Source organism: Lactuca saligna, chromosome 5 (genome assembly GCF_052625555.1).
Source record: "Lactuca saligna cultivar CGN05327 chromosome 5, ASM5262555v1, whole genome shotgun sequence".
In the NCBI taxonomy this organism is placed as follows: Eukaryota; Viridiplantae; Streptophyta; class Magnoliopsida; order Asterales; family Asteraceae; genus Lactuca; species Lactuca saligna.
Window position 1 is genome coordinate 185,903,167 of NC_136421.1, and position 10,886 is coordinate 185,914,052.

Genomic DNA, 10,886 nt, shown 5'->3' on the forward strand with positions numbered 1-10,886 from the left:
TATCTCAGGACTATAAATAGATTTCTGAACCAAATTCATTCATTATTCACAATTCCAACTAGAGAAAAGCCATTTTCTCTCTCACAAATCTTCGGGTTTTTATCCCAAATTGTGAGTACCTCTTTCTAGTAATGTTAGAAAGGTTTATATGGGTTTATATCAATATTTAGAAGGCTAAATCATTAGATCTAGGAGCTTACTCCCCAAGGTGTTCTTGGGCGGTAAACTCCCGAAACAAAGTCGAAACCGACCCTTATGTTATACAATTGCCTTAGACTCATATGTATGTGTGTTAAGGACAAGAAAACAACCATAAATCACCCAAGTTTGGGGAGTTCACGGCCCAAAAGTTGCTTAGGCCGTAAACTCCCTTTTTGAAGTCAAAATGGTGTTTTAAGGCCTCTAAAGCTTTAAGACTTTTATCTAGACTAGTTCCCATTTAGTGTAAGGCCTTAAGCACATCAAAGAACACAAACAAATGAGAGTTTACAGCCCAAGTGTATCTTAGGCCACAAACTCCATAGAAATGGACAAAAGGGTGTTTTCAAGACACCTAAAGCCCTAGACCTTTACAAGGAATTGTTTCCACTTAATTGAAGGACCAAAACTCATCCAAATCACTTATCAAAGTGAGTTTACGGCCAAGAGAATGCTCTTGGGCCGTAAACATGAAAGAATGGCACCAAAGTGTGCCTAGGGTCCTCATTTGCCTTAAACAATTGTCTAGAACATATCCTTCAAAAGCAAGGGGCTTGAAAACAACAAAAACACCCTATACTTAGAGTTTATGACCGTAAACTCTAAGGGGAATGGCCTTAGGGCCGTAAACTCTTAATTGGAGTATTTCTAGACCTTAAACCCTTTTAAGGACTTAACCACTAAGTTGGAAGAATTCTAGGAATCATTTGGGACTTCAAAACACACCATACCCCCATGATTGGGAGTTTACGGACGTAAAATAAGGAGTTTACAACCGTAAACTCCATGTGTGATGTTCTATGGGGAGTAAACTCACATATAGGGTCCTTTGGAACCCTAAACACAATTGCCTTGTCCCACATTAGCTTAGATGCAATCCTTAGGGCCTATAACACTTATATAAAGTGTTTATTTGTGTCTAGGATGTCTTAAAATTATCAATTAGTGATTTGAGACTAATTGAGTACATATATGTGTGCTTATATATTCTTTAGGATCGTAGTGTGTGTACAAGTCCTCGCTTGACACCTAGCAATCCTATACCGTTCAGTTCATCCCAATCACCAACTACAGGTGAGTTTATACCCCTAATCAATGTTTTAAATGATTTTAAATGCTTTAAAGGGGGGGGGGGGATACAAGTAGAAACAAACATGTTATTAAATCATTGTTATATATTTTATAACTGTGTTTGTCATTTAACAGATTTCACATACTACAAAAGGTGATGCATGAAATGGTTTTAAAATCTTAAAAACGCATTGTTATCAATTGTTTTACCTTTGAAATGCATATTAAAAATGACATCAAGTCATTGTTAATTATTGTTCAAAACCCATAAGATGTCTTATAAAACCATTTTACATTATTGAACTAACTATGCATGTACACTTATATTCTTATATATGTATTGATGTTATAATTTACAGTTTTCATTTAGTTTCTCACACCCTTGAGTAGTAAGAGTGTATAAACCTACTTGAACAACCAATTACCTTCCAGTAAATTATTATAGGGATAATTTGGAGATATCAAACATAATTCCTATTACAAGGAATCACACAAGAGTCAGTTCATTCATGAGTCTATACCAGTACATTACCTGATACATGAGTACCTTTACATTTGATTACATGATACATGAGTACGTTTACATATACTTACATGATACATGAACACGCTTACATGAACGCATTTCATGAGTACCTTTACGTAGATACACTTAATTATGTACATTAACATGAATACTTGTATCTCGAATTGCGAGGATGATTTATTAGTACCTTCTGTGTAAATCTTCTGCATATCCCTAGTACCTCGGGATATCTAGATAAGAACCTATCCCTAGTACCTCGGGATACCTAGATGGGCCCCTATCCCTAGTACCTCGGGATATACGGACGGGACTAACCATTTCGGAACCCATCTGTTAGCAACAGTGGGTGATGAACATCTACGGATGCCTACGGTTATTACTTATACTAGGAGTACCTTTACAGGGACTAACCCTTCCTTCCCCCTGCTGCTGCTACAGAGGACAATTGGACAATCTTCGGATGTTCATTAGGTTATATAGGTCGTGTTAACCCTAGTACCTTGGGATAATAGTTACATATGCTGTGTTAGTCCTAGTACCCAGTGACAACACTTACAGTAGTACATTTTCCTGTTTACTTTATTTTGTGATTCTTTCACATAAACGATGAGTTAGACTAAGTACTTTAGTACTAAACAATTAAAGGAAAACTATCATTTTACTTACAAAACATTCGGGTCTTGGTAGAAGACTACATCTCAAACTGATAGGAAATAAGGGATTTTCTAGGGTTTTTCATACGTACATCAACATTTTCATTTAACGATTTACATGGCCTTTGTAACAGATTTTCACAAACAAGGCAATGACACTTATATACTTATGAATTCACCAGCTTTAAAGCTGATACTCGCTTTCAAAATAACTTGTATTCTCAGGTCATCAGTAGACAGGTACGGAGGCCAGGTTTTGATAAGATGGAGCAGACAAGTCTCGTCTTTTATTTTGATTGTATATTTTTGGTGTCTTACTACAATGAAAGAAACACACATGTATTAAAACTTTACTTATAATGCAATGTATGATGTTGTTGCTTGTTTATTATATTAGACTGTTGTGATACTGTACATGACGTCCTCCACCCCTGAACGTTTCCGCCGTTCGTGGTTTTGGGGTGTGACACTAGAGAGTTTACGACTAGAGAGAAATAGGAGCTTTTATGTGTGTGTGAATCTTTTGTATCCGGATCTTCATTCATATCAATACATACAAAAAATTCATATTATTCTTCTTCTCCTTCTCTTCTATTTGATCTGACATTATCCGTTTGATTGGGATTCCGCACCATTAAATGGATTTGATTGATACACAGGCAAATTAGGGACTTACAAATCCCTTTCATGATAACCTTGGACGGATTTTAGGTCTATCCTAATCCTTAAAATCGTCCACCACATTATCCATAAGGAATTATAGCCTAAAGTATAACTATCATACACTTGACAGTTTATGCCCTTCTATTTAATTAATCTCTTTAAGTCACCAAATTAATTCCTAATTAATTTATGACTTATATTAATCAAATAATATTATTATACCTTATAATTTTTCAACTCTCATTATAAATCATCCTATCAAGTTGCTATGGTGAAAGCCACCCAAAAGGACCATGCTCAATTGGGTCAAGTACTTAGCAAATATAGTTGCAACCTTAGACACTATTCCAACATGCACATCATACTAAAACACATATAACAACAACTCTAACACAACATATATAAAGCAAGCATGGATACTTTAGGAAATCACTTTTTCCGAGCTCCGACTGATTGTGCACATCACATATTCTCTTTTATGCTCTTGAAATGAATCTCTTTTAAAAAGGTTTATAGAAACCCTTAGCTCCATAGTTTAAGTTTGGAATGCCACGAGTGTTCATCCAAATCCTTTAAACCGAGGCTCCGATACCAACTTGTAACGTACCATTTTCACAACCAAAATTTTAATTTTTAATTAAGGAAAAATTGCTCATTTTCAAAATACAAGTTAAGAAAACCAACTGTTCCAAAGTACATTGTTTAAAATCAGAGTATTATAGTAAACAGGAAATATTCATTGCTGCTGATAAATGTATGCCTTTTCCTTTCCATGATTACAGATGATACCTGAAAACAATAACCGTTGGATAAGCACAAAGATTAATGAGTTCCCCCAAAATATACATACATCACAATATAATAAACAATTATGGGTTATCAACAACCCTAGGGATTATCAACAATCCTAGTGGGCTAACAGCACACCCTATAAATTAATATGTTCATGAGTTATCAGCTACACTGCGTATTATTGGCAATCCTGGGGATTATCAGCAATACAATTTAGACAAAGAATCAAACAACAATAAAGATATATCTAGTAAAATACTTAAATACCACATAGTTAAAGTAATGAGAAGACTCACTACCACATACTAGACCCCTCACAACACATTGCTTCACTACCAGTAAATCTCCATGGGATGCTTAGCCATACATAATCAGAGGCGAGATAGCTACCCAAATAGATAATCCTACTCTAGAATCAAAACTAAACAAGGAACATCCAAGAAAGCCTAGATCAAGAGTTCTCAGGCTATCCTACATGGCTACATATGATCCTTAGGGCATTCCACTTGACGATAATCAACCTACTCATACTATAACTAACATACCACTACAACTACATCCTAACACATAAGGATATAAATATATCTAACAACTCACTGCAACGCCACAATATCCTATCCATCTGGACACATAACCAAAACTAATGGGGCGACATTGGTGCCTTCGACCCACGTGTACATTGTGGAAAACTCACCTGAAACGAAGAACCCAAGACACTACGACACACTCCCCTTTTGGTGCTACTTGCTCCCATAATCCCTCTAGCACCAAGTCATGGAAGAATCTTAATCAATAGCCCAAATCCTTCAAGTTTGACTCAAAGTCAAACTAGGCAAAATTCAACAAAAGTTAACGGTCAACAGGTCAACTGCCCCTCACGACGTGACAATCTATTGGTCACGTCGTGAGCCACTTAAATAAAAAATAGTCGCAGTCCTTTGATCCTCACGACATGACATGCATAGCCTCACGTCGTAAGAACTGATTGCGTGGTATTTTGATGAATTGAACCCCTTAATCCATTAAGCCACTAATCCACCACCTCCAGAAGACTTCCTTACACCCCCAAAGCCATAAAATAGATTCTTTAAGCTCTTGCATGTCCAATGCAAGACTTGAGCTCAAGTTAGATCATTTTATGAAGAAAAGGAGGTCAAAACCTAAACATGAGCTCAAACATCAGCCAAACTTCAGATCTACTACATATAATCACCAAGGGACTCTAAGTACCCATAAAGTTTCCTACTTTATGGAGTCCCAACACTCTAACACATCTAATCATGAACCATAATGCATAAAACTATAGATCTAGCAACAAGGAACCATAAAGGATGAAGCTTGAATACTCACAAGGGTCCAAAGAGGTTGCTAGAAGATGCCAATAAAGCTTGCAAGATGGATCTATGCACCAAAGGTGATCCTTTCTTCTTCGAGTCACCAAAACACCACAAATGCTTAAGAACTCAAGGATGGGACTAGGGTTTCGTTTAAAATGAAAGGAGGCTGAAAAAGATACCCTAGGTTATGAGATAACATCCTTGAATATGGAAACAACCCTAAAAATTTGTGGGCATGGGCTACAACTGGCCTCACGACGTGAGCATTATATTGTAATGTCGTGACTCTCATTTCCACGTGTCACATCGTGACCTCCTCATGGTTACGTCGTGACACCCACTTTCCCTAAAAGTCATGCCCTTGACCCCTTGATGGCATAAACCGATCTGTTCTGGAAACTGGGTGTTACATATCCTCTTCTATATCAAAGGTTGTAAGGAACCGATTGCATATATGTATACAAAGAACATAGCTCAATAACATTTGTGTGTTCTTTTCTTTGGCATGGAATTAATTGTAGGTCTATATAAAGATCAAGAATAAAGGCATCAGTCTTTATGTTGGAATAGTAACTAGATTGCATTGCACCCTATTAATTTACCTTTGAATGTCAATAGAGTTAGATCAAACTCGTAACAACTTTTCCCATAGCAAACCAAGGTTTCTTATGGATCTCCCATTGAAGCAGTTTCACCCAACAAACATATCATGAGTGGAATCCTGGGTCTTTATGATCCGACCATAAACGGTAATCTTATTTAAAATGGTATGATGGGGGAATGGTTGGAGGGGTTATAGTTGTTGGAGGATCTCTGTTAGTTTCACTAAATGGAATTGGGAAGAAAAATGGAGATACATCTTCAGTGTCACTTGCTCCTTATAAATTTAGTGGAGTTGTGAGGGGAAGGAAAAGTGGTGCAGTAGAGAAGGTTGATGAAAGGAGAAAAATATAAATGATCAAGATCTTGATTTCATATGTGGCGATGTTAATTTCATAAGGGTGGTGCTGATTTTCACAATGACGATGTTGAAGTGAGTAATGGCGGTGGTCGAAGGTTTCAATATACCATGAATTTTATGTGGTTTTTAGTTGTATTTGTAAGTTATGTGTGTCTGAGGGGATATGGGAAAAGGGGTGGGGGTGGGGTGATATCTATTATATTTTATTTTTCCTTTTTAATATAAATGAAATAAAGGAAAAAAGATAAAAACTATTTAGAGGGGCATATAAGTCATTTCACGTGGCTCATGGACCAACCATATAAGTTTTAGAGACCATAAGGACCATGTTCGTAAAAAAAAAAATTAACAGATACTGAAATTGTGTGATTTGGTAAACCATAGAGACCATTTATGTAATTTTGTATAAAATATATGTATTGATACTTTTGTAAATATCTTGACTATGAAATCATGTTAAAATTCTTGATTAAATATAAGTCATTTCACGGAGCTCATGCACAAACCATATAAGTTTTAGAGACCATGAGGACTATGTCCGTAATTAAACAGATGCTGAAATTGTGACATTTGATAAACCACAAAAACCACTTATGTAATTTGGTATAAAATATATTTTATTGATAGACTTTTGTAAATTTCTTAACTGCGAAATCATGTTAAAATTCTTGATTAAATATAAATTGCAGAGTAGAATAAAAAAATCACTATATTTCATCGACATGTCTAAAATACATATTGACTGTCACCATCACCTCGATAACTATGCAATGGTTTTCGTTAATCTTTAACAGGGCAAATGAATCCCTCTAATACCATTTACGGATTCACCTCAACAATAACTATAAAATATCATTTATATTTTTCGTAGACTTTCAAAATATTATATATATCCATATTATTATTTTAGTCAATTTGAATAAATTTATTCAAATTGACTAAGATAATAATATGGATATATATAATATTTTGAAAGTCTACGAAAGATATAAATGATATTTTAAATCGAGATTTATAAAAGAATACAATATCAACTGATAATTCACATCATACGGGCTCCACTCGAAGAAAACCAACCAAACCCAAATTGATGATAATTAGTTTTTTTTAGTTCTTTTGTCATTGATTTTGCTCGAAAGATCTTAGAAAAATACAATGAAAAATTAAGATATATTGAATAAGTAACATAAATGGGATTTTGCTCGAAAGATCTTAGAAAAATACAATGAAAAATTAAGATATATTGAATAAGTAACATAAATGGTCCTAATGATTCATTGTATTTTTCAAATGTGGTTCAAGGGCATTTAAAAAAAAAAACATGTCAAAAGTTAGATTTAAACGACTAAATGACCAACCATACAATAAAACCACAAGAATGATTCACATAACAAAATGCAAATTTGAACTAAAGTTGCCAATATTTGTGAACTATACGGACCATTTATGTAATTTTGTCTAGGGGTTCAAGATTGTTGTTATTTAGTTATAAGTCATTTTTTGTTGGATTCTTTAATCGAGATTAAAATTACACGATGATTGCAAAATATATTTTGTTGACTTATTTATTTGAGACTGAAATTGGGTCACACATGTAGTAACAATGTACCTTCATCCTTATTCCACTCCTGTCGCTAATTTAGTGCAACTAATATCAACATATTTTCATTTGAGTGCAAGTCACAACAATATATTTTCGTTTTCATTTGCATAACATACAAACAACAACATATATATTTTCATCTTTATTTCGGTTTTGAATTTGGATTCGATCCAAATATAAAACTTATAAATTAATTGGATAATTTCTATGGATAGAACATCGCCGAATAGTAATATGCTAAAAATTGAACACATCAACATAAGTACAATAGAAAAATCGACAGTTAAACAAAACCAATGATAGAACTTTTGCCACAGAAAAAAGAAAAAAAAATCTACAAAGCAATTGAAACTCTTGCTACTAAAAAAAATAAGAAAAAAAATCAAGACACTTCCTAACATTGATTGACAAACTGAAATCCGCAAAGCAACTTTTAACTTCTATCAAGACACTTCCTAACTAGATGACTATATATCCACTAGGATTTACTTAAGACATGATAAATTCATAAACCAAACAAAACATCATAATTTCACATGTTTGGAACTAATATCCACTTCACTTATTTTTGTTAACTTTACCTTCAAACCATGTTTCATCTGAAGTACTATGGAATCGCTTGGAAACACCGGGTGACCTTCCACCAACTCAATATGATAACTGTAAATGATCGTAGATGCCACTATCTTCAGCTGAGTGAAACTCATATCCTTACCTAAACAAGTCCTCGGACCTCCATTAAATGCCGGGAATTTGTAATATGGCTCATATTTCATCCCTCCTCCCTCTAAGATCCATCTTTCAGGCTTAAATTCCATGCAATCCTTACCCCATATTTTTTTCATCCTGCCCATGCCATAGTGATATAGAATAATCTTGGTTTTTTTACTAACCTTATGGCCACTTGGAAGGATATCCGGTTGTAATGGAATCTTGTGGTTAAAAGGAATAGGTGGATAAAGCCTCAAGGCTTCGCATAAAGCCCCATGAAGATAAACCAGTTTGCTTAACTCTTTCGAATTCCATTTTCGATCATCTACTTTCACCTCCATAAACCTGTGAATCTCCTCTCGAATCTTGTCCTCTACGATTGGATTTTTTGCAACGAGATAGAAAAACCATGAGAGGGTGGTGCTAGTTGTATCTTTCCCTGCACCCACTAGGGTACCTAAGGTATCCCTTAAAAACTTGTTGTGATCTCCAGAACTACCGGTTTGGTCCTTGAATTCTCTAATCAGCGATGTTCCTAGTCCAACGTTTCCTTGCCCATGTTCTTTCTCAATGTCGCTCGAGTACTCATTTTGTAATCTCGCTATGCACTTGTATAAAAAGTGATCAAGAACATTGCATGCTTCACTCAACTTCTTCTCATTCCCGATTCTTAGTAGTTGTTGCAATTTCCAAAGAAACGGTGGCATAAAATGTCTGTAAAATATACCTTCTTGAATATCTGTCATCGACTTCTCACACGGAAGGGATGGGAAATCAACAGAAAGGCTTTTCGGGTCATAGTCTAAGAGCAACCTGCATATAGTGTCAAAAGTGAACCTTTGAAATATATCCTGCAAATCTACCTCTTTGCCTAGTTCGCAAATTGATTCTAGCACTGGTAAAAGCCCGCTTTCCACCTTGTTCCAGACAATCGCTTCAAAAACACTTTGAAAGTTGGGTTGCCTTAAGAGGGACATGGTGGTTTTGCGCTGGATCTCCCATATATGTCCATCGGCATTAAAGATTCCATCTCCGAGGATATCAAACATTTTACGGAAATTTTGGCCTTTAGGATAATTAGGGAAGTTCTTGCTTAAAATGTGATGGATATCTAATGGATCCGTTGTAACGAGCATATCCATGTTGGCGAACCATGGACCTTTAAACATGAAAGTACCACCACTTCGTTTCAGATAAATAGTGGCCAAATCATGCAGTTGGTGCAAGTTTGTGAGGACTGCTGGTATCATACCAAGAAGCACCAAATTTCTATGGACAAGTGTTTTTAAGTTTTGAGGTTTGTAACGAAAAACAAGAAAGGAAAGGAGAATGAAAACAAAGAGAATGAACAAAGATGGAAGGAAAGCCATGTGGAAGAGAATGAGATGCACAAATATAGAGATGAACTTACGTCTTACTATATAGTCATGCCATATATATAGTGGTGCATAATGGTATTGTAGCTAGGTATTTGTTTTCATTTAATTTTGATCCATTTCAATTTTAATAAATTAAATAAGTTATTATTTGTTGAATATTTGAGATAATTTTTTAGGGTTTATGTTGCAATCCACTATCCAACTATTTCTAACAAGTATACATTTAGTCGCTGTAATTTTTTTTACACTTATATATGATCATTTAACTTTCAACCCTTGTTAAAATGTTATATCGTTATGACATTATATAGTGATGAGCTTTTGTAGGTGCATGCTTTTGTTGGATAGTTTTTCCACTTGGAATCCATGTAGGTGTTTATGTGGTATACATTGTTTTTATTATTTGTTTATTAAAATTTTACATTTTTATTTTAAAACACATAACCATATCTGGAATTGTTCTAATGGTTTATAAAACCAAACCAAACCAAAACGCCACCACCACTGCCATCATCCTTCACCACACCATCCACTATGTACCATCACCCTCCACCACCACCTTCTTCCTTCACCACCACCATCCACTATATACCATCACCCTCCACCACCACCTTCTGGCATATAGTGTAAGAATCTTAAACAAAAGTTGTTCATCGTTATTCTTTGCTCTCTCTCTCTCTCTCTCTCTCTCTCTATATATATATATATATATATATATATATATATATATATATATATATATATATATATATATATATATATATATTCTTTGACAATCTGTATACAAATCCATACGTTCTTTTGCTTCTTTAAACTTTGGTTTAGTGAAGTCTGAGACATTAGCAATGGATAATGTCTTTTGCTAAAACAGAAAGGTTGTCGCTCAGTGTGTAGACCAAATTATATATGTCGCCAACCTAGTTACCTAGCTATTTAGATGACGGATTACTTATAGATATGGCCATGTTACCCAAGTCTTTTTGTAGCTTATG

The 10,886-nt window shown here is 34.9% G+C and overlaps 1 pseudogene; it reads right to left on the reverse strand.

Moving 5' to 3' along the window:
* Positions 1-8,242: 8,242 nt before the first annotated feature.
* On the reverse strand, positions 8,243-9,886 carry LOC144997954 (alkane hydroxylase MAH1 pseudogene; annotated as a pseudogene).
* Between the last annotated feature and the right edge of the window lie 1,000 nt (positions 9,887-10,886).